The 24,401-nt window shown below is 40.2% G+C and overlaps 1 non-coding gene across 1 annotated transcript; it reads right to left on the reverse strand.

The window, feature by feature from the left end:
• Positions 1-23,554: 23,554 nt before the first annotated feature.
• Positions 23,555-23,661, reverse strand: LOC148880160 (small nucleolar RNA R71). The gene has a single exon (XR_016106154.1). It is a non-coding gene; the product is annotated as a small nucleolar RNA R71 (small nucleolar RNA).
• Positions 23,662-24,401: the final 740 nt, after the last annotated feature.

Raw genomic sequence — 24,401 nt, forward strand, 5'->3', positions numbered from 1 at the left:
TCGCCCGGACGCTCCAAGGCAGGATTCTTTGCCACTTTGTCTAGCTTTTCAGAAGCTAGGACCAGCATAAGGTTCTTATACTAGTCGGCATAGTTTGGGCCCTTAAGCTTGTTTTCATCAAGAAGCTTTGCAAAAGATCCGTTTGCCATTTCCTGATAAAAGAGCAAACATCAGTCCACAACCTAATTTGATTCATGTTCATTACATAGATATGGATTTTAATCTATGTTCCATTTCCATTTATTCATCTCTGAGATTTCCCTCCTTTCTCAGTGACGGAGACTACGGGTTGTCTCTGGAAGTGTGGGAAATCACATAGGGTGCATGAAGCCAACTGTTTCAGTTGCATAACCGCACCACCTTTCTATGAAGGATCATATCCACTCATCATATGAGTTTTCCCTTTGTCCTCTGTCAGACAAGGTTCAGAGCCATTTTCATGTAAATCTTTCTGTACAGTGAGTGCTTAGCCATCATATTCGTGAACGCCGAGGTACCGTGAGAGAGTTCCCATTTTCTGGTGAAGCCCCTCCCACATCGGTCTGTGACGCCCCTATCATCTTATGAAACACTTAGACAAGCCCAACAGCAAATGGATAGCCCATTTTCTAGTGTGTTTCCTCATTACTGAAGGACCCATCCTCATGCTAATGATGGAAGGCCTTTAGAGAGTTCATCATATGAATCTCCCTATCACATGCACTCATATTAGCTGGAGGGAATAATTATTATGCCCTAGTTTGATTTAGGTCAAACCAAAGGGGCTCTATGGAACCACCACTGAGGGAGGTCATCCAATGACCAGAAGGGACACCATGGCATTGATGTGCATTCAGCCATGGTGTGCGCAAGAGCCACTGTCGGTTGAGCATGGGCCAAGCACTTATGGCCCATGTATGTAGCATATCACACATCCAAACATCTCATCCAGGGATAAATTGATCCAATCAATTAATCATTTGTAAGGCCCATTAGAAGCCCATTTTAAATCCATAATATTAGCCATTAATATTATCTAGGTATATGGGCTGAATTAGGGTTACCCAATTCGGCCCATATAGCTTTAACCTTTGAAGTGGGCTTTTGGCAGTTTTAACTATTTAAAACTGGGTCTTTACAGGTTGTGCTGAATTAACCATTTAATTAAATATCAATCCTCAGGCCCATTAGTGGTAAAGATTAGGGCTGACTTTCAGCCTTGATTAAACCCTAGATTTGGTCCAAACAATTTGAACCAATCTTGGTTCGAATGGGTCTAGGGTTTGATCCTTAATTAAATTTTTAATTCAAGAAAATAATCTAAAATTAAAGAACTGATAAAACTATATCAAGAATCAGTCAAATAGGGCTGTTCGCACAATCCATCCTACAAAACAGAGGTTAGATCAAATGCGCCGCCATCTTCAATCTACGAAATCTCCTTCCATGCGCCGCCATCTTCAATCCAAAATAAAATAGAAAATAAAAAACCTAATTTCTATTATAATTACATTAGATCAAATGCCTAATACATTGAGTCTAAAAATAAAAAAAAAATATTTACAAACCAAATGTAATAAATAAAACAAGAAACTACAAATCTTGCAGTTTTCCCTGTGCAAACCAAGAATTCAATCTCCTCTTGTACGAACAGCCCATAAATCAAAAAATCATAAATAACTATTCTAAAGAATAATTAGATTTATATAAAATTAATTTCAGATTGTTTGCCCTTCAATTTTGGGAACAAATTTCCCCAAACCCATAACTGTGCAAATCGGGTAGAACGCCTTCTGCCCATTTGCGCAGGTTTAGATCTGAAACAAAATGGTTCAAAATTTGAACCATGGCTCTGATACCACTGAAGGGATAGGATATCCATCACATGGATGCCCAAAGATTGCGGAATAAGGGGGCGAATTCCAAAAATTTTTCTCTCCCTTCAACTGGGAATCATATTCCCTATTTAGAAAATCATATTTTCAAGGATCATTCTTGAACCACAAACTTAACCAAATCTGAACCAAAAGGAGTAGGGAGGGATTATACCTGATATGGAGAAATAGTATCTCCCAATGGAGGTGCTCATGCCCAAGGAAGGATCCAAAATCTACTCCCACTGAAAATGGCGCAGTGCAGGGTGGAGCAGAATCAATAATGTTCTTCCAAAAGAACTTAACCCTTCGCAAGATTGGTATCAAGATCGAATCTTGATTACTGCTATAGAGAGGAGGAGATCGAACTGCTGGAGGCAGCGGCTGCAGGAAGGAGGTGGCAAGAGAGTATTCGCAGGGAGCAGAATTCTCTCTTCTTGTGATTTCAGCTCTGAAGACAGGAGTTGTGTATTGCATGTTTAAAGGCTGCCGCCCCCTCCTCCTTTTATAATGCTAAAGGGATTAGCTCTTAATCCCATTAGGAGTTGCTAATCCAAATCATATTTGGATAAGAAATCCCTTTAAGTGATAAGGGATAACTCTTATCTTATCTACAAATTAGATCAGCCATCTCCTAATCTAATTAGGAGGCTTCCAGATCTAAATCTTATTTAGATTTTGGACTCTATAAATGGATAGGGTCTGGGCCCAATCCTATCAGCTGATCCATCTCAGAATTCACCCCTTTAAGTGACTAATCAAATTAGCCCAGTTCAAAATGGGTTTAAGGCCCATTTAAGGTTATGTATTCAATTATCCTTCCAAACTGCTGCCCAGTTGGGCTTCCTTGTATGGCGTGAGACCTAAACCTTGATCTACACATCAGCCACATGGGTTCGACCCAGCCTTTATTACAAGGCCTGGCTGAATACACTGTTATGGATAGTGCACCCCTTAAAACCCATCTCATGAGCTCTATGGGCCCAACACTTACCCTAAATGGCCCTTGGGCCAAGCCACCTTGTAACACCTAGGGACTGTGGGCAGATGCAATATTAGCCCATCAGGTATTATCCTCAATGGTCTTACACATAACCTCTCAACCCATAATGACCATACACTGCCCAACAAGAGAGGAACAATGTTGCACTCTTTGCTTATATAGATCCCGGGAATTAAAACCTATTTACAAACATTTTGAAACCATAATATATATACTTTTATATCTCATTTAAAATATATTTTACAAAACAAATCTCAACGATTGAAATCGGCTGCCAGCAGTCTTAGTTTCCATCAGTGAGAGTGCATCCCCGATCATTACGTTTGTCCGACAAAGGGGCTGATCCTGTCACTATGATCACCCACTCAGATTAATTCTCAAACTGTCCTAACATACCCAGGTTTTGACCCCCGCTAAGGATCTCACTGAGTGGTACATCAAAGACAGCCCAATCCGACATCTAGTGCAGTATCATAATTGAGTCTAGGGGTCGGGTGTAACCTTTCAGTTTTGCCCATCAATCTCCAAGGTCCAGGGCAATACTGGAATTCTGGTCCAGTTCAAAGATTCAAACAATCCCACACTATGTGTGCCTAGGGTCTCACCCTGGTAGCTGAGACAAGCCACCCCAACCGACTTGGTGGCACCACAGTGTCAGCCTTGTCAGGATAGGTCTCCCCAGACCGACCCACTGGCTGTGAACATTCTAAACTAATACGAGTCTCATTAAGTGTCCAGTTTAAGGGTATTACACAGAAACATACCAAGGGAACATGAATCAAATATGCACTTTTATTTATTTACAATAAAGTCAAAAAGTATATCATTCTGATTGAAGCTAAGGCATACAAAACTGTCTAATAGTTCACCCCCAAAGAAGGATCCAAAGACTGCTCCCACTGAAGATGGCATAGTGCAGGATGGAGCAGAATTAGCAATGTTCTTCAAAAGAACTTGACCCTTCGCAAGAATCAACTAGATGGCTTGTGAGTACAACTCCAATCAATCTTTTCCCAAAATATTGATATCAAGATCAGATCTTGAATTCTCCCAAGAACTGGAGATCGAACTAGAAATAATGGCGGTGGCAGGAAGGAGGCAACAAGAGAGATTTCGTAGGGTGCAGAATTCTCTCTTCTTGTGATTTCAGCTCTGAAGACAAGAGTTTTTGGGGTGCATTTTTAAAGGCCGCCGCCCCCTCCTCCTTTTATAGATTTAAAGGGATCAGCTCTTAATTCTATTTGGAGCTATTGGTCCAAATTATATTTGGACTAGAAGTCCCTTTAAGTGATAAGGAAGAACCCTTATCTTATCTGCAGATCAGATCAGCCATCACCTAATCTAATTAGAAGGCTTCCAGATCTAAATCTTATTTAGATCATGGATTCTCTAAGGGTCTAGGCCCAATCCTATGAGCTGATCCACCTCAGAATTCGCCCCTTTTAATTGATTCATCAAATCAGCCCAGTTCGAAATGGGCTTAAGGCCCAATTAAGGTTATGTACTCAGTTTTCCAAACTGCTACCCAGTTGGGCTTCCTTGTATGGTGTGGGACCCAAACATTGATCTACACATCAGCCACATGGGTTCAGCCCAGCCTTTGTTACAAGGCCTGGCCAAATACAATGTTATGGACAGTGCACCCCCTGAAACCCATCAGATGGGCTCTATGGGCCCAACATTTACCCTAAGTGATCCCTGGGCCAATCCACCTTGTAACACCCAGGGACTGTGGGCAGATGCAAGATTAGCCCATCAGGCATTATCCTCAATGGCCTTACACTTAACCTCTCAGCCCATAATGATCATACACTACCCGACAAGTGAGGACCTCTCCCTCGGCTTTAAGGAACAGTGTTGCACTCTCTCAAGTATGGATCCTGGCAATTAAAACCTATTTTCAAACATTTTGAATCCGTAATATATATACTTTTATATCTCATTTAAAATATATTTTGCAAAACAAATCTCAACAATTGAAATCGGCTGCCAGCAGTCTTGGTTTCCATCAGTGAGAGTGCATCCCCGATCATTACCTTTGTCCGACAAAGGGGCTGATCCCGTCACTATGATCACCCACTCAGATGAATTCTCAGACTGTCCTAACATACCCAGGTTTTGATCCCCGCTAAGGATCTCACTGAGTCGTACATCAAAGACAGCCCAATCCGACATCTAGTGCAGTATCATAATCGAGTCTAGGGGTCGGGTGTAACTTTCCAGTTTTGCCCATCAATCTCCAAGGTCCAGGGCAATACTGGAATTCTGGTCCAGTTCAAAGATTCAAATAATCCCACACTGTGTGTGCCTAGGGTCTCACCCTGGTAGCTGAGACAAGCCACCCCAACCGACTTGGTGGCACCACAGTGTCAGCCTTGTCAGGATAGGTCTCCCCAGACCGACCCACTGGCTGTGAACATTCTAAACTAACACGAGTCTCATTAAGTGTCCAGTTTAAGGGTATTACACAGAAACATACCAAGGGAACATGAATCAAATATGCACTTTTATTTATTTACAATAAAGTCATAAAGTATATCATTCTGATTGAAGCTAAGGCATACAAAACTGTCTAACAGTTCACCCCCAAAGAAGGATCCAAAGATTGCTTCCACTTAAGATGGCGTAGTGCTGGATGGAGCAGAGTTAGCAATGTTCTTCAAAAGAACTTAACCCTTCGCAAGAATCAACTAGATGGCTTGTGAGTACAATTCCAATCAATCTTTTCCCAAAATATTGATATCAAGATCAGATCTTGAATTCTCCAAAGAACTGGAGATCGAACTAGAGATAATGGCAGTGGCAGGAAGGAGGCAACAAGAGAGATTTCGTAGGGTGCAAAATTCTCTCTTCTTGTGATTTCAGCTCTGAAGACAAGAGTTTTTGCGTTGCATTTCCTCCTTTTATAGATTTAAAGGGATCAGCTCCTAATCCTATTAGGAGCTACTGATCCAAATTATATTTGGTTTAGAAGTCCCTTTAAGTGATAAGGAAGAACCCTTATCTTATCTGCAGATCAGATCAACCATCTCCTAATCTAATTAGAAGGCTTCCAGATCTAAATCTTATTTAGATCATGGATTCTCTAAGGGCATAGGCCCAATCCTATGAGCTGATCCACCTCAAAATTCTCCCCTTTTAATTGATTCATCAAATCAGCCCAGTTCGAAATGGACTTAAGGCCCAATTAAGGTTATGTACTCAGTTTTCCAAATTGCTGCCCAGTTGGGCTTCCTTGTATGGCGTGGGACCCAAACATTGATCTACACATCAGCCACATGGGTTCAGCCCAGCCTTTGTTACAAAGCCTAGCCAAATACACTGTTATGGATAGTGCACCCCCTGAAATCCATCTTATGGGCTCTATGGGCCCAACACTTACCCTAAGTGGTCCCTGGGCCAAGCCACCTTGTAACACCTAGGGACTGTGGGCAAATGCAAGATTAGCCCATCAGGTATTATCCTCAATGGTCTTACACTTAACCTCTTAGCCCATAATGATTATACACTGCCCGACAAGAGAGGACCTCTCCCTCGGCTGCAAAGAACAGTGTTGCACTCTCTGCTTACATGGATCCCAGGAATTAAAACCTTTTGAAAATCATTTCAAAACCATAATTTATATACTTTTATATCTCATATAAAATATATTTTGCAAAACAAATCTCAAATATTGAAATTGGCTGCCGGTAGTCTTGGTTTCCATCCGTGAGAGTGCATCCCTGATCATTACCTAAGTTTGACAAAGGGGCTGATCCTGTCACTATGATCACCCACTCAATGAATTCTCAGACTGTCCCAACATACCCAGGTTTTGACCCCCGCTAAGAATCTCACTGATTTGTATATCAAAGACAGCCCAATCCGACATCTAGTGCAGTATCATAATCAAGTCTAGGGGTCGGGTGTAATTTTCCAGTTTTGCCCATCAATCTCCAAGGTCTAGGGCAATACTGGAAATCTGGTCCAATTCATAGATTCAATTAATCCTACATTGTATGTGCCTAGGGTCTCGCCCTGGCAGTTGAGACAGGCCACCCCAACCGACTTGGTGGCACCATAGTGTCAGCCTTGTTAGGATAGGTCTCCCTAGACTGACCCACTGGTTGTGAATATTCTAAACTAACACGAGTCTCATTAAGTGTCCAGTTTAAGGGTATTACATAGAAACATACCAAGGGAACATGAATCAAATATGCACTTTTATTCATTTACAATAAACTCATAAAGTACATAATTCTGATTGAAGCTAAGGGCATACAAAACTGTTTAACACAAGAGTGATCGCAAATCACGATTCCTCATGGTCCCAAGTTAAATCAATAGTCAAGGAAACAAGCCTTCCACCGGCTGAACCTTCTTGGACTGAACAGGTACCCATTGCCTTAACAAACCAGTTTTGCCAGATTCAATTATCTTTTTTTGTTTCTTAGGTTAAAACAAGGTGTGTTATTGCCATAAGCTTGCTATGTATCACATCTCCACCACTTAGTATGAATTCCAAGGGTCTGAAGGTGAGAATGGGGTTGGGGTTCTAGGGTGAGTGCATTTTATGCTCCATCTCACCTTTGCTTTCGTTTCTAGATGTGAGTGCATTTTATGCTTCATCTCACATTAGTCATGATTTTATTTTATTTTATTTTTTTATTATTTTATTATTTTATTATTTTATTATTTATTTTTGCACAACAGGTCTCGCCATCTGATCCATGAACTCATTGATCATGGTCTCAGTATGCCTAATACAACAAGTTCTAGAATAATCAATCCATGTTTGACAAATATTTATGTGAAAATCAATCAAACCCTCATGCGGATAACTTTATATGCATCTTGCCTATTGATCAATTAAAATAATGAGGTACCATATGCAGCAAAAAAAAAATTCAGTTAGTCATGCTTGCATCCTATCCTATCTATTCAGCCTAAGCACATGATTCCTGATAAGTCGAAATCATTCAAGGATAAGTTTCCAGGGAGCAGAAATTTCAAAAGGCATGGTCAAGAAGTGATGATCGAAGCATGCTAGGGTTATCCCAAATTCCACTAGATTTACCTAATCCCCCCACACTTAAGTTATATATTGTCCCTAATGTATGTGGTTATGCATATAGTAGAAGGATTTGGGGGAACTTCCCTGTGCACCTTGTTGGGTTCCTTCAAATATAAAATCGAAATCAAATCCAAACAAAATAACAAAATTAACTAAACACAATGAGTTGCCTTCCATAAGCGCAATTGTTTAATGTCGTTATGCTCGACGTCCTCCTTTGCTTCTTTAACTCGATGAATAACGAGGAAGGTCCAATGAGATGTCTACCATGGAGGAGACATTTGCATCATCATGGAACCTTGCCTGTATTAAGACTTTTGATCTCTATTGCACCATAAGGAAACACATTAGTAACAACAAGTGGACCCATCCACCTGGAACACAACTTACCTAGCATGCATTGGAGTCGAGAATTGTACAGTAAAACCTTTTGTCCAATTATAAATTGTTTTCTTAAAAGTAAATTATCATGGAACAATTTGGACTTCTCTTTGTAGATTTTTGTATTCTCATATGCTTTGATAGCTATAAATATATAACTCTTGAGGGATAGAAAATCCATCACATGGATGCCCAAGATTGCGGAATAAAGGGGGCGAATTTCAAAAATTTTTCTTTCCCTTCAACTGGGAATCGAATTCCCTATTTAGAAAATCATATTTTCAGTGATCATTCTTGAACCACAAACTGAACCAGATCTGAACCAAAAGGAGGAGAGAGAGATAATACCTGATACAGAGAAACAATATCTCTCAATGGAGGTGTTCATGCCCAAGGAAGAAACCAAAATCTGCTCCCACTGAAGATGGCGCAGTGTAAGGTGGAGCAGAATCAGCAGTGTCCTTCCTAAGAACTTAATTCTTTCCAAGAATCACCTGGACGGCTAGTGAATACAACTCCTACCAATCTTTTCTACAAAAGATTGGAATCAAGATCCAATCTTGATTTCTCCCAAACAATGGAGATCGAACTGCTATAGGCGGTGGCTGCAGGAAGGAGGCGGCTAGAGAGAATTTGCAGGGTGCAGAATTCTCTCCTCTATGATCTCAGCTCTGAAGACAAGAATTGAGTCTGTTCGATGTTGTGTCTAAAGGCTGCCGCCCCCTCTTCTTTTTATAGACTTAAAGGGATCAGCTCCTAATCCCATTAGGAGTTTCTAACCCAAATCATATCTGGATTAGAAGTCCCTTTAAGATAAGGATAATCCTTATCTTATCTGTAGATTAGATCAGCCAGTTCCTAATCTAATTAGGAAGTTTACAAATCTAAATCTCATTTAGATCTTGGACTCTCTGAGTGGATAGGGTGTGGGCCCAATCCTATCAGCTGATCTTATCTCAGAATTCGCCCCCGTAAAGACTAATCAAATTAGCCCAGTTCAAAAAGGGCTTAAGGCCCATTTAGGGTTATGTATTCATTAAGCCTTCCAAACTACTGCCCAGTTGGGCTTCCTTGTATGGCGTGGGACCCAAACATTGATCTACACATCAGCCACATGGGTTCAGCCCAGCCTTTGTTACAAGGCCTGGCCGAATACATTGTTAAGGACAGTGCACCCCCTGAAACCCATCAGATGGGCTCTATGGGCCCAACACTTACTCTAAGTGGTCCGTGGGCTAAGCCACCTTGTAACACCCAGGGACTGTGGGCAGATGCAAGATTAGCCCATCAGGCATTATGCTCAATGGCCTTACACTTAACCTCTCAACCCATAATGATCATACACAGCCCGACAAGAGAGGACCTCTCCCGCGGCTTTAAGGAACAGTGTTGCACTCTCTCAAGTATGGATCCTGGGAATTAAAACCTATTTGCAAACAAATCTCAACGATTGAAATCGGCTGCCAGCAGTCTTGGTTTCCATCAGTGAGAGTGCATCCCCAATCATTAAACTTTGTCCGACAAAGGGGCTGATCCTGTCACTATGATCACCCACTCAGATGAATTCTCAGACTGTCCTAACATCCCCAATCATCCCCAATTCAAGCATTTAACCTTAGATTTATTAGGATAGCCATAATAAACCTTGTGTTTTCCTAATTCAGATGACCAAACCCAGCATTCGATCAACACTTATCACCACTCAACTGGGTACGATAGTGTTCCATGTTAAACAGTGATAGCATTAAGATTTGTGAAAACAGTTAAACCAAAATAACAATAATTGAGATAGCTGCAATTACTGAATTTTGTTCCATCGATTCTTTTAGGTTGAACCATGTTAAAACATTGGTTAAAGGCTGTCACGAACAATTGACCCAAAAAAGATATCAACCTAATTGCTACTTGTACCATTATTCGTGACAATTACGAATCACCGAAATCATGGATAGCAGTAGGAAAATCAACATTAATTCAGTTTGTCAGACTAATTAACATTAACATCCAATAAAAATGTGCACAAGAGCCAATGAATACCTGAATTAAAAAGAAAGAAAACAAAGTAACTACAGAACCTCACAATGACACAATCGAACCTCCCCCCTTGAACCAGAAAAAGAAGCTTAGCTACTCATGATCTGCGCAATCTCCATGCTCTTCTTCTCCATAGCTGAACTGCCTTCTTGCTTCTTGGTCTTCTTGATGATCTCTTGGATCTTGGAATGAGTGATTGCTAGAGCTGGTTCGTCCCCCTCTTTATATAGCCAAAGGAGAGGGCTGTTTTCCAACTCCTTCTAGGAGATAATCTTATCCTTAGGGAGTTTTGATCTTATCTTGAACTAATCCTATCCTATCTCTTATCTAATGCTCTAATCTCAATCTTCTTATCTCTCTAGGATTATAGTCAAGACTTTATATCTGATAAAACTCTCTCATTGGAGATTACATTCGAAATTCGGACACTTAACTCTTGAATTCGAGTTGGGCTGCTTCAAGGTACTTCTGCGAGTTGGGCTTAAGTTGTGAAATGGGCCTGGCTACGACCTTGCTCCGACTTTGGGCTCGTTTTCGTACTCGATGCGGGCCGAATCTGTCAAAACTCAAAACATAAAAGTTGTGGGTCTTCTTTTTATCTTTCTAATGCTTCTTGAATTGTCTAATTCGGTGTCAGTAATTGAGAGTTAGACCCAGATTACTGACTGTCGCCGAAACTGTGCAAAATCACCCGATTTGCCCTGTTTTCTTCCAATTGCCTTCTTTATTGCCCTGAATCGAAATACAAGAGTAATGAGTCCATTTAAGTGCTAAATAAATGTAAAAGAGTGAATATTAGGGGATAAAATTAGGGTTCATTTTGGTCTCATCAAATCCCCCCACACTTAAACTTTGCCCTTCCTCGGGCAAGGCAAAAACTCAAGTAACACAAGAGAGACTAACTATTGATTTTCAATCTTTCTTTTTCTCTACATGAGGCCTGTTTCATTTCATGCTTTAGTTCAGACTTGGTAACCTTTCCCTTTTCATCTCTTTCTCCTTTTTCTTGTCCAAGAGTGATCGCAAATCATCATTCCTCATGGTCCCAAGTTAAATCGATAGTCAAGGAGACAGGCCTTCCTGGGCTGAAACTCCTTGGACTGCACGGGTGCTCATTGCTTTTAACAAACCAATTCGGCCAGATGCAATTACTTTTCTTTGAATCAAAACAAGGTGTGCTTATTGCCATAAGCTTGCTATGTATCACATCTCCACCACTTAGTGTGAATTCCTAGGATCTGAAGGTGAGAATGGGGTTGGGGTTCTAGGGTGAGTGCATTTTATGCTCCATCTCACCCTTGCCTTCTTTTCAAGATGTGAGTGCATTTTATGCTCCATCTCACACTTGCTTTCATTTGTAGATGTGAGTGCATTTTATGCTCCATCTCACACTTGCTTTCGTTTCTAGATGTGAGTGCATTTTATGCTCCATCTCACTTTAGTCACGATTTTATTTTCAAACTCCTTTTTTTTTTTCAAGAATCACAAGGTTTCACCATCTAATCCATGAATTCATTGATCGTGGTCTCTATATGCCTAACACAACAAGTTCTAGAATAATCAACCCATGTTTGACAGATAATTATGTGAAAATCAATCAAACCCTTATGCATCTTGCCTATTGATCGATGAGGTACCATATGCAGCCAAGAAAGATTCAGTTAGTCATGCTTGCATCCTATCTTATCTATTCAGCCTAAGCACATGATTCCTGATAAGTTGAAATCGTTCAAGGATAAGTTTACAGGGAGCAGAAATTTCAAGAAGGTAAGGCATCCAAAATTTCCATCAGATTTCCCTAATCCCCCCACACTTAAGTTATACATTGTCCCCAATGTATGTGATTATGCATAAAGTAGAAGGATTTGGGGGTACTTCCCTGTTTGTCTTGTTGGGTTCCTGCTAAACACAAAAATCAAAACCAAACAAAATAACAAAATTAACTAAACACAATGGGTTGCCTCCCACAAGCACAATTGTTTAACGTCGTTATGCTCGACGTCCTCCTTTGCTACTTTAGCTCTCGTGGTTTCAGCTTTCGGTGTGCTCCCCTTCCATCCATCATGGGCAGGTTCAAATCTAGAATAGGGGCCTTTGTATCCAATTGTGCACTCGATTCTAGCTCCTCATTCATATTTTTTTCAAAAAATTCCTACACAGTTGGATCAATAGTGTCAACTGAATGGTCTTCATTTGGGTACTTCATAGCTTCAAAAATATTAAATTTAATAGTCTCTCCGTCACATTCGACGAAGAGGGTACCCTCATCCACATCTATTTTGGTCTTGGCTGTTTTCATAAATGGCCTGCCTAATAGAAGTGAGGCTGAACTTTCGATCGTGTCCTCCTCCATCTTTAGAATGTAAAAATCAGCTAGGAAAATTAAATCGTTAACCTGCACCATTACATTCTCAACAATCCCTTCTAGTAAGGCGTTAGAACGATCAGGTAATTGGATAACAGCTTTAGTTTCCCTTAAAGGACCTAATCTCAAAGCATAGTAAATCGAGTATGGCATGACATTGATAGATGCACCTAAGTCTAGCATGGCATACTCGATTTGCTTATTGCCAATCACACAAGGTAGGGTGAACATACCTGGATCAGCATGTTTTTCTGGTAAGGTCCTCTTGATCATGGCTGAAACGTTCCCTCTAACTCTTGAGTCCTGCACCTTGTCTTCTTCTTGTCTTTTATCCACCTTCCTTGGTGAGGTAGGTTCTAGCTGCAGTTCCTTCCCGCTTCTCAGCACCACTACACTTACATTCTCCTTGGGGTTGACTACCGTTTGTGATGGTAGTTTCCCGGAGCTCTGCACCTTCAACTTGTTAACGGCAGTGGCAAGTTGGCTGATTTGGTTCCCCAAATTCTGAATGCTGGCTCTTGTTTCCTGTTGAAATTGCTGAGTATTAGTAGCTAGAGCCTTAACTATATCTTCTAATGACATACCTGAATTCGAGGGTTGGCTTTGCACTGTGATGGGTGTTGAAAACTGGGGCTGTTGACTGAAAAAATGGGGCTGGTATTGCTGCTATCCTCCTTGGTTCCCGTAGCTTAGGTTTGGTTGATCTCTCCACCCCGGATTGTAATAATTGGAGTAGGGATCATACTTTCGTTGGGGCTGGCCCGGGAATCCTCCTATGGCATTGACTTGCTACATCAAACCATCTTGCAATGATGGACACATGTCCATAGGATGGCCAGGAATCAAACAGATACCACACTCCCTGGCAGTTTGTACTTGTCCTACAGCGAGTTGTCTTACCAAAGCAGTTAGGTCAGAAATCTGATTTTCTAAATTTACATGGCTTACCTCATTAACCTGTCTAATGGTACCGTCTGTCCTAGCACCGAACTGTTGTGAATTTTCGGCCATGTTGGAGATTAACTCCCTGGCCACTTCGGGTGTCTTGTTCACCAAGGCTCCTCCACTGGCTGCGCCAACCATACTTCTATCCATGGGCTGCAGCCCTTCATAGAAGTATTGGATTAACAGTTGTTCGGGTATTTGGTGATGTGGACAGCTAGCAACAAGTTGTTTAAATCTTTCCCAATATTCGTATAGTGTCTCACCACCAAATTGCCAAACTCCACATATTTCTTTTCTTATATTTGTAGCCTGGGATGCAGGAAAATATTTATCTAAAAATATCCTGTTCATCTCATCCCATGTGCATACTGAACCGGGAGGAAGAATATACAACCAATCCTTTGCTTTATCTCTTAAAGTAAATGGAAAGGCTATGAGTTTTACTTGGTCCTCGGTTATACCATGGGGTTTCATGCTTGAATAGACGACATGAAATTCCTTTAGATGTTTGTGAGGGTCCTCACCTGGGAAACCATGAAACGGAGGTAATAATTGAATCAAACCAGATTTGAGTTCAAAGGCTACCTCAAGAGTGGGGTACGTGATGCATAAAGGTTGTTGGTTCATAATTGGTGCAGCCAACTCCCTTAATGTCCTCTCTCTGTCAGCCATTCTTTCTACTTCTTCAAAGATGGGAAGATCACAATCTGAATTCACCTTCTTTGGTGAATGATCCTTCCTTTGCTTCGCCTCCTTTCTTAAACGATGGGTGGTCTTCTCAATTTCAGGGTTGTACTCGAGTTCACCTCATTGAGAAGCACGAGTCATAAAATAAAAGAGGTTAACAAGAAGAAGGTAATAGCTAAGAAATTAAAGTTGCTCCTCGGCAACGGCGCCAACTAGTTATCAAGTAGTATAATAATATCGTTCCCATAGGGATTTAACAAAATAAGTATTAGAATCACAGTCTTCCATAATTATTTGGATAGTCAAAATTTAGATTTAAGGAAACAAAAACTACTGAAAATAAAAAGTGGAACAAAGAAAAATAAAAACAAGGGTGATCACTAATCGAATATGCAAATGATGGAATCGCTAGGACTTTTGGTCCACCTAACCAATGCAATGAATATTGATGGGTCCAATTACCCAAGACTAATTGTTATTCCCATAAGCTAAAATTTTCACAAATTTATTTAATATTCTCTCTCAAGATATAATAAACCTACGCCTATCAGGTAACCCTTCGATCTCTTGAGTAGAGCTCTCAAGATGAAAGTGCATTAAGTCCAAGAAAACCATTAAATTTAGATGAATCATGTATATATATCTCTATATACCATTCAATTCACACTATGAATTATTCTATCATTTATGTGAATTCCTTTCTCAATTCATTCACATAACCCAAATCAATTCAGAGGTGGCCAAGCTCTTAATTGCATTAAACACAATAATTCATAGACTATATGGAAATCACAATCTTGGATAAATCAAGAAAATAAAAATATATTCATCAACATGGTTAGGCTTTCCATAGCCCTAGCAAGAAACAAATTAGTTCATGATGGAAGAATTAAAACAAACAAAGGGGAAGAAAGAACTCTTGAATTCGCCCATGGTGCTGAGATCTCCTCTTCTTGAAGTTTCTTGAATTCTTGAACCTTTCTTGAACCCTTCTTGACAGATTGCTCATTCTTCTTGATTCAAATTAGAAGTTGAATGATTGAATGATTCAGTGATCCAGTGATACTTAAAGCTGGTCCGCCCCCTCCTTTATATAGATTAAAGGGGAGGGGGTAGTCTCCTACATCCTCTTGAAGTTTATCTTACAAGAATAGAAAATCCTATCCTAATTCTTGTTAGACAGTCTTGTATGCCCTTAGCTTCAATTGGATTTGATGTACTTTTGTTATTTAGTGGAAATAAATTAAAGTGCATGTTTGATTCATGTTGTTTGGTATAATTCTATGTAAGACCCTAAAACTGGACACTTATAGAAACTTGTGTTAGTTTTAAATGTTCACAACCATTGGATAAGTCTAGGGAGATTTATCCTGCCAAGGCTGATACTGATGTGCCACCAAGTGTTGGGATGGTTTGTTTCGGATATCAGGGTAAGACCCAAGGCACATGCAGTATGGGATTGCTTGAACCCTTGAACCGGACCAGATTTCCAGTATTGCCCTAGACCTTGGAGACAGATGGGCAAAACTGGAAAGTTACACCTGACCCCTAGTGATGAGACCAAAATGAACCCTAATTTTATCCCCTAATATTCACTCTTTTACATTTATTTAGCACTTAAATGGACTCATTACTCTTGTATTTCGATTCAGGGCAATAAAGAAGGCAATTGGAAGAAAACAGGGCAAATCGGGTGATTTTGCATAGTTTCAGCGACAGTCAGTAATCTGGGCCTAACTCTCAATTCCGGACACCGAATTAGACAATTCAAGAAGCATTAGAAAGAAGAAAGGAAGGCCCACAGCTTTTATGTTTTGGGTTTTGACAGATTCGGCCCGAATCGAGTACGAAAACGATCCCAAAGTCAGAGGAAGTTCGCAGCCAGGCCCATTTCACAACTTAAGCCCAACTCGCAGAAGTACCTTGAAGCAGCCCAACTCGAATTCAAGAGTTAAGAGTCCGAATTTCGAATGTAATCTCCAAGGAGAGAGTTTTATCAGATCTAAAGTCTTGAATGTAATCCTAGAGAGATAAGAAGATTGAGATTAGAGCATTAGATAAGAGATAGGATAGGATTAGTTCAAGATAAGATCAAAACTCCCTAAGGATAAGATTATCTCCTACAAGGAGTTGGAAAACAGCTCTCTCCTTTGGCTATATAAAGAGGGGGGCAAACCAGCTCTAGCAATCACTCATTCCAAGATCCAATAGATCATCAAGAAGACCAAGAAGCAAGAAGGCAGTTCGGCTATGGAGAAGAAGAGCATGGAGATTGTGCAGATCATGAGTAGCTAAGCTTCTTTTTCTGGTTCAAGGGGGGAGGTTCGATAATGGTACAAGTAGCAATTAGGTTGATATCTTTTTGGGTCAATTGTTCGTGACAGCCTTTGACCAATGTTTTAACATGGTTCAACCTAAAAGAATCGATGGAACAAAATTCAGTAATTGCAGCTATCTCAATTATTGTTATTTTGGTTTAACTGTTTTCACAAATCTTAATGCTATCATTGTTTAACATGGAACGCTATTGTACCCAGTTGAGTGGTGATAAGTGTTGATCGAATGCTGGGTTTGATCAACTGAATTAGGAAAACACAAGGTTTATTATGGCTATCCTAATAAATCTAAGGTTAAATGCTTGAATTGCAAGAATGCTGAATTGTACCTAGGATCGATGGCCAATCGATTCAACCCGAACCCTTGAACCAGAATTCGGTAAGACTGATTTTCTCTTGTTTGTTTAGTTTGTTATTCTTTTAATTTTAGTTATTGAATATTCCCACACAATTACTTTGTCCATTCGGCTAAGAGATTACTGATTTTCTCCCTGTGGGATTCGACCTAGAACCACTTTTACTGCAAATATTTTATTGTGGGACTAGTACTAATTTTGAGGGCTTCGACAAACCCGTCACCTAGACTCGATTATGACACATCATTAGGTGTCGGATCGGGCTGTCTTTGATGTGTCAATCAGTGAGATCCTTAGTGGGGGTCAAAACCTGAACATGTGGGGGCAGTTTGAGAATTCATCTGAGTGAGTGGTCATAGTGATAGGATCAGCCCCTTTGTCGGACAATGGTAATGATCGGGAATGCACTCTCTCTGATGGAAACCAAACTACCGGCAGTTGATTTCAATCATTGGAATTTTGTTTTGCAAAATTATTATATATATGTATATATACGGTTTCAAAAGATTTGCAAAAGGTTTTAATTCCCGGGATCCATGTGAGTAGAGAGTGCGGCACTGTTCCTTACAGCCGAGGGAGAGGTCTTCTCTTGTCGGGCAGTGCTTGATCATTAAGGGCTAAGAGGTTAAGTATAAGACCATTTAGGATAATACCTGATGGGCAAATCTTGCACCTACCCACAGTCCTTGGGTTTTTATAAGATGGCTTGGCTCAGGGACCACTTAATGTAAGTGTTGGGCCCATAGGGTCCATGTGATGGGCTCAAGGGGTTCATTGAGTCTTTTAGTGAATTCGGCTGGGCCTTGTAATAAAGGCTGGGCCGAACCCATATGGCTGGTGTGTAGATCAATGCTTGGGTCCCACGCCATACAAAGAAGCCCAACTGGGCAACAGATTGGAAACTAGTTAAACACTGAACACTTAATGGGCCAAAAGACCATTTCGAACTGGGCTGATATGATCGGGGCGAATCTGAGATTAATGTTGGTAAAAGGATTGGGTCTTTAACCTTATCCACTCTAAGAGACCAAATTCAAATTAGATTTGAATCTGGTAACCTCTTGATAAGATTAGGAGTTAACTAACTTAATTTGCAGATAGGATTAAGATTAACCCCTATCCAAATACTGATTTGGATTGGGATAACTCCCAAAATATTGGGAGGTTTCTTAATCAAGAAGAAAGAGGAGAAAACCCTAGCAGAAATATCAGATTTCAAACTAGGGGGTTTGAGTAAGCAAGAAACACAGTCTGCGAACTGAGATCAGATCTCTCACAAACTCTAGAGAAAAGAGACAGTTATGCCCTTTTCATCCTTGGATTTCTCCTCCTTCAGCCGCCGCCACTCCCTGTTGGAGGATTGGATCTTTGCAGCAACAGAAAGTCAAGAAATTAGTTCTTGACAACAGTCTTGCAAGACAAACAAAAGGATTTGGTGTTCAAAGTTTCCAGAGGGTTCTTGTGAAGAATCTAGTGTGTAGGACGCACCCTGCTAGTTCCGTTCCATCCACAGTTGTGTCATCTTCAACAGGAGCAGATCTTGGTTTCTTCTTTGGGTGTGAACACCAACTTTGGGAGATATTGTTTCTCTGGATCAGGTATAATTCTTCCTGTTTCCTTTTGGTTCAGATCTGGTTTGATTATGGTTCAAGTAGAATCCTTGAATAATGTATTCTAAATTTAGGGAATGTGATTCCTAGTTGGAAGAAGGTAGGAAATTTTTGAAATTCGCCCACCCATTCCGCACCTTTCTTGGCATCCATTAGATGGATCCTACCATTCTTTCAGTGGTATCAGAGCCAGGTTCGAACCTTGAACCAAAAGAAAATCAGATCTGACCCTGCGCAGATGGACAGAAGATGTTCTGCCAAGATCTGCACAGATTGCTTTCTTTTTTTTTTTCAAGAAATGGTTTCTTGTTGAGGGCGATTGATCTGAAATTAATTTTGTTAAATCCAAAATTTATTTAGAATTTTTCTTTATTTATTTTGATTTAATGGACTGTTCGAACAAGGAGATCGCAGTGCAGTTTTGGCACAGATGGTCTATGTACCCTTTTTCATTTATTTTATTCAATTCGGTCTGTAAATATTTTTTTTATTTTTCTAGACTGAATGTATAGGATTTGATCAAGAATATAATTATTTAATAGAAATAGGATTTCTGTTTTTTATTTATTTTCTTGATTAAAGAAGAAGGGAGAAGATGGCAGTGCTGGAGATTTGCAGATGGAGAAATCGCCACCTGCGATTTACAGTTTATGAAACAGTAACATTTGTGATTAACCTCTGTTTTGCAGGTGGTACGAAAAGTCCATATTTGATTTGTGATTGTCTAAAATCAAAATTATTAATTTCAGATCTTTCATGAATTAATTCTTGAATTGAAAATCAGTTTTGGACCATTTCGTACTAGATTGGACCAGAACTGTTTGGACCGAATCTGAGATTCGAAAGGGGCTGTTTTTCAGTCCATTTTTCTCACACTTGTTATTCCAAATCTGATGTTCAATTAAGGGATTAATTCGGCCCACCTGTAAAGCCCAGTTTTAAAGGGTTAAAACTGCAAAAGCCCATTATTGTGAGAAAAGTTTTATGGGCCGAACTGCTAATTGCAATTCAGCCCATACACCTAGTAGAAATTAATTGTTAATGCTTTAAGTTTTTAAATGGGCTATTCAATGGGATTTTACAGTAATTAATTGATTGGATCAATTCCTACTTTACATGTGATGTTTGGATGTTTGATATGCTGCGACCATGGGCCATAAGCACTTGGCCCATGTTGACTCGTTAGTGGCTCTTGCGCACACAATGTTTGAATGCACATCATTGCCATGGTGTCCCTTAAGGCCATTGGATGACCCCTCTCTACTTGGTGGGCCCCACAACCCTGAAAAAGGATGCATACGGAACCCCTAGTCGATTGAGGCCCACCAAAAATCTGACTTTATGAAAGTCAATGGGAGCCACTTTGCTTTGACCTAAATTAGAACTAGGGCATAATTTTGTTCCCTCCAGCAAATATGAGTGTGTGTGATAGGGAGGTCCATTTGATTGACTCTCTAAAGGTCTTTCGTCATTAGCACAATGATGGGTCCATCAGTAATGAGGAAACGCACCATAAAATAGGGCTATCCATTTGCTGTTGGATCTGTTAGAGTGTTACATTAGATGATAGGGGCGTCATAGACCGATGTGGGAGGGGCTTCACCAGAAAATGGGAACTCTCTCACGGTACCTTGACGTAACCTGAATATGATGGGTGTGCACTCACTGGACAGAAAGGTTTACCTGAAAACGGCTCTGAACCTTGTCTGACAGAGGCCAAAGGGAAACTCATCTGATGATTGGATATGATCCGTCACAGAAAGGTGGTGGGGTTATGCAGCTGAAAACAGTTGGCTTCACGCACCCTATGTGATTTCCCACATTTCCAGAGACATTCTGTCATCTCCGTCACTGAGAAGGGAGGGAAAATCTCAGAATTAGATTGCTGAACTGAAATTTTACAAGCTGAAATACATCAAGGAAGAATGGAAACAAGGAGAAAGAAGAAAGAAAATATACAAAGAAACTAAATTCAAATCAAAAGAGAATGAAACTACAAATGATTTATTACAAAAGATCTTTGAATCACAAACCCTCAATTTGAACTCACCTTCTCTTCTAGCTTGCTTGTCTTGAACTTCCTTCAGCCCTTCTTCTTCTTCTTCCTTGCGCCTAGCCTTCTTCTTTTCTCTTCTCTCAAGGTGGCCGAACCTCTAAGAGTGGGAGAACCTTCCTCTCAAGCAATTGAACAACTTTCTCCCCTCCTAGAACTGAATTGAGTGCAAGGTTAGAGATAACTTGCACAATTCAGTTGGTGATCAATTCAGATTTGAATTGATGCCTTAGAAGTGTTTGAAGAAATGCATGCATGAGGATTAGATTCTTGCTAGAGATAGAAGAACCGTCACTCATGCATAGGATGAACATGCACTTGAGAGAGGCTGTTCATGACCTTGGGGTTTCACCAAACCAAGGCTCAATCATGATTCATTCGAATGATCCAAATTGATAGATTGCTGAATTCTGAGATTGACATTTACTGCTTACTCTTCTAACCTGAATTGAAGGCAATTGGACCAATGATTTAGATAGATTTTAATTTAGGATTTCTTAGCTTTCATTAGAGTTTTGATTTATTTGTTGATCAGATAAGAAATGTTCAATTTAGTATTGGTAATTGTTTCCTAAATCCTCGTGGGAACGATACTTCACTCACTACTTTATTACTTGAACGGCTATTGCATTTGCTAGTGTCACAATGAGCCACACATCAAGTTTTTGGCGCCGTTGCCGGGGATTTAGAGAAACAATATTAGGAAACATTGAGCATTCTTAATCTGATCTCATTCAGCATTGCATTCATAGTTGGGTTAATTTGCTAACTTTTTCATTTCAGCTTGGACTGCAACTGCTGTACTACTGTAGTTATGTTTCTTCTTTCTTAAGTAGATTACTTTCTTTTTTTTTGTTTCAGTTTCATTTTAATAAAGGCATATTTGATTTCTATTCAATCTTGATGTTGTTCCCTTCAAAAAGAAAAAAAAAAAAAATTCACATAAACATGAGTGTTGCAGATCTGAGTTGCATTCGGCACTCAGATCAGCAGATTTCAGATCTGCAGCACTCAGCCGAAAAGAGTTGCTTGTGTTTCAGATTTTATTATTCTTTTCTTTCATTACAAAAAGGAAAAAAAAAACAAATGAAAAAAAAAAGGGGGAGATCTTTTGAACAACCAGAGGAGCAATTGAGAATTCGGATCAGAACTCAGATCTGAGTTCAGATCTGAATTCTGCTATTGCAGATCTGCAACAGTTCAGATCTGAGTTCCTCTGAACTCAGACCTGAACTGATGAAATTTTGAGGGGAATTGGGTGTCATCACCACCCCAATTCACCCTAGGGCACTTCTGCTATTCCTCCAAAACAATTTGGTAGCAATAACTGAAGGTAAGGCAATTGAGAATTCAGATCCAAACTCAGACTTGAGTTCAGATTTGAATTCTGCTGTTACAGATCTGCTCAGTTCAGATCTGAATTCCTCTGAACTCAGATCTGAACCGATGCAAGTTTGAGGTGAATTGGGTGCCATCACTACCCCAATCCACCCTAGGATACATCCAACCTGCCTCAAGGGTGAATGGATAGCAAGGAATGAGAGAAATTCAAATCTGAAATTCAGTTGATATGATGTGAGGACTGAACTGATACAGAGCATACTATGAATTCTGGGTGGACTGAATTCTTGGCTTTACCCACTTGTAACCGAGCTACATTAGCTAAGGAGGTGTATGTTTGGATTGAATAATTGTTATGCCTCAGATATTTAAGAAAAATTAGCACTTTCCAAGTATTTCTTTTAGCATTCAGATCTGTAGCAGGGCTGCTATAGTGCAACAGTTAGCAGACCTGATTTCAGATTTCTACAAAAGTTGTATGGGCCGAATAGCTTGCAATACCAAACATTGCAGACCCAATTTTCAGGTCTTAGCAAGTGTTTGATATGCATCAGCTATACAGGTTTGAGCTTCAATTGTAGAGTTTTTAACCCAAGCCTAACTCAGGACTGGTTTTAGTTTATTTCAGATCCTTTTAAATTTTTTTTTTAGATCAGATCTGATTTCAGCCCTAAAGCATCACAGAATTGATTCCAACCTTAATGGATGTATATTGTAGTGTATACCAATGAGTGTGTATGAGATATCCAGCTCAGATCTGAATTATTATTTATTAATTTCTCTAGACTAACAATACCAAAGACTTGTAGATCTGAACTCAGATCTAAATTGGGTCTGAATTCAGATGTTGCAATCGATGGATGTAGATAAAGGAACCTTGAATAAGATGATTGGTTTAAATCTGCTTTTAGTATAATCGGCTTCATTTATTCATGATAGGATGTAGGTTTTGTATTCCAATACTTCACTTTACATTTTCAGTGTGATAGGATTAGTTATTTATTTTCTTTTGTGAATATTGGCATTTTTATTGCTTTGACTTTAACAGTTTATGACAAGCAGACCTGAACTGGAAGAGATCCTTTACGACCCAGAGATTGAACGGACTCTCCGTGTCCGTTTGAGAGCTGCTAAGCAAGTCAGACAAGAAGCACAAGAAATGGCTGAACAAAGAACTATGATGGATTATGCCAAGCCTACCCTCACCGGGACTGTCTCCAGCATTATCAGGCCAACTATTGCTGCCAATAACTTCGAAATTAAACCGGCCATAATCCAAATGATACAAAATACGGTTCAGTTTTGTGGTATGGCCCATGAGGATCCGAATGCCCATATTGCTAACTTCTTGGAAATCTGTGACACCTTCAAACACAATGGGGTAAGTGATGATGCCATCCGGCTGAGGTTATTCCCATTTTCTTTGAAGGATAAAGCCAAAGCTTGGTTGAACTCATTACCGGCAGGATCTATAGCCACATGGGACGAAATGGCCAGCCGTTTTCTCTCTAAATATTTTCCCCCTTCTAAAACTGCTAAAATGAGGAATGACATCACTACTTTTTTCCAGCAAGAGGGGGAATCTTTATATGAGTCATGGGAACGATACAAGGAGCTGTTAAGGAGAGTTCCTCACCATGGCCTCCCCATTTGGCTGCAAGTGCAGACTTTCTATAATGGTCTTACTGACTCAAATAAGACCATATTAGATGCTGCAGCCGGAGGATCCATAAATAATAAAACTCCTGAGGTTGCCCATGCACTTATTGAGGAAATGGTAGCCAACAATTATCAATGGCATTCGGAAAGGACTCAAACTAGGAAGCAGCAAGGCTTGCATAATGTTGACACTTATACAGCACTAGCTGCACAAATAGGAGCACTCAGTAAAAAAATAGATGAAATGCAGATAGCTGCCATGCATGTGCAGCCTCTTAATTGTGAATTGTGTGGGGGAGGCCACATCAGTACAGACTGCCAAGTTGGCAATCAGTTCAGACCATCTACTGAACAAGTTGACTATGTCAGCAATTCGTCAAGACAGCAGGGTTACCAGAGTCACCATACTTTTCATCCAGGATGGAGGGGACATTCAAACCAGTCCTGGCCAAATCAGCATATTTCCAAGCCGTTCCACCAGACTTATCATCAGCCTGAACCGAAATCCAATTTGGAGGAACTGATGACAAAATTTATAGCAGGTGCAGAAACTAGGTTCCAGAACCAGGAAGCCTCAATCAAAAACCTGGAAAACCAAGTGGGGCAATTGGCACAATTAATCTCTTCCAGACTGCCGGGAACTCTTCCAAGCAACACTGAAGTGAATCCACGAGAGCAGGTGCAAGCTATTACCTTAAGAAGTGGAAAAGAGTTGCCTGAGGTAG

Source organism: Nelumbo lutea, chromosome 1 (genome assembly GCF_056320005.1).
Source record: "Nelumbo lutea isolate HS-2025 chromosome 1, American lotus-T2T, whole genome shotgun sequence".
Taxonomy (NCBI): Eukaryota; Viridiplantae; Streptophyta; class Magnoliopsida; order Proteales; family Nelumbonaceae; genus Nelumbo; species Nelumbo lutea.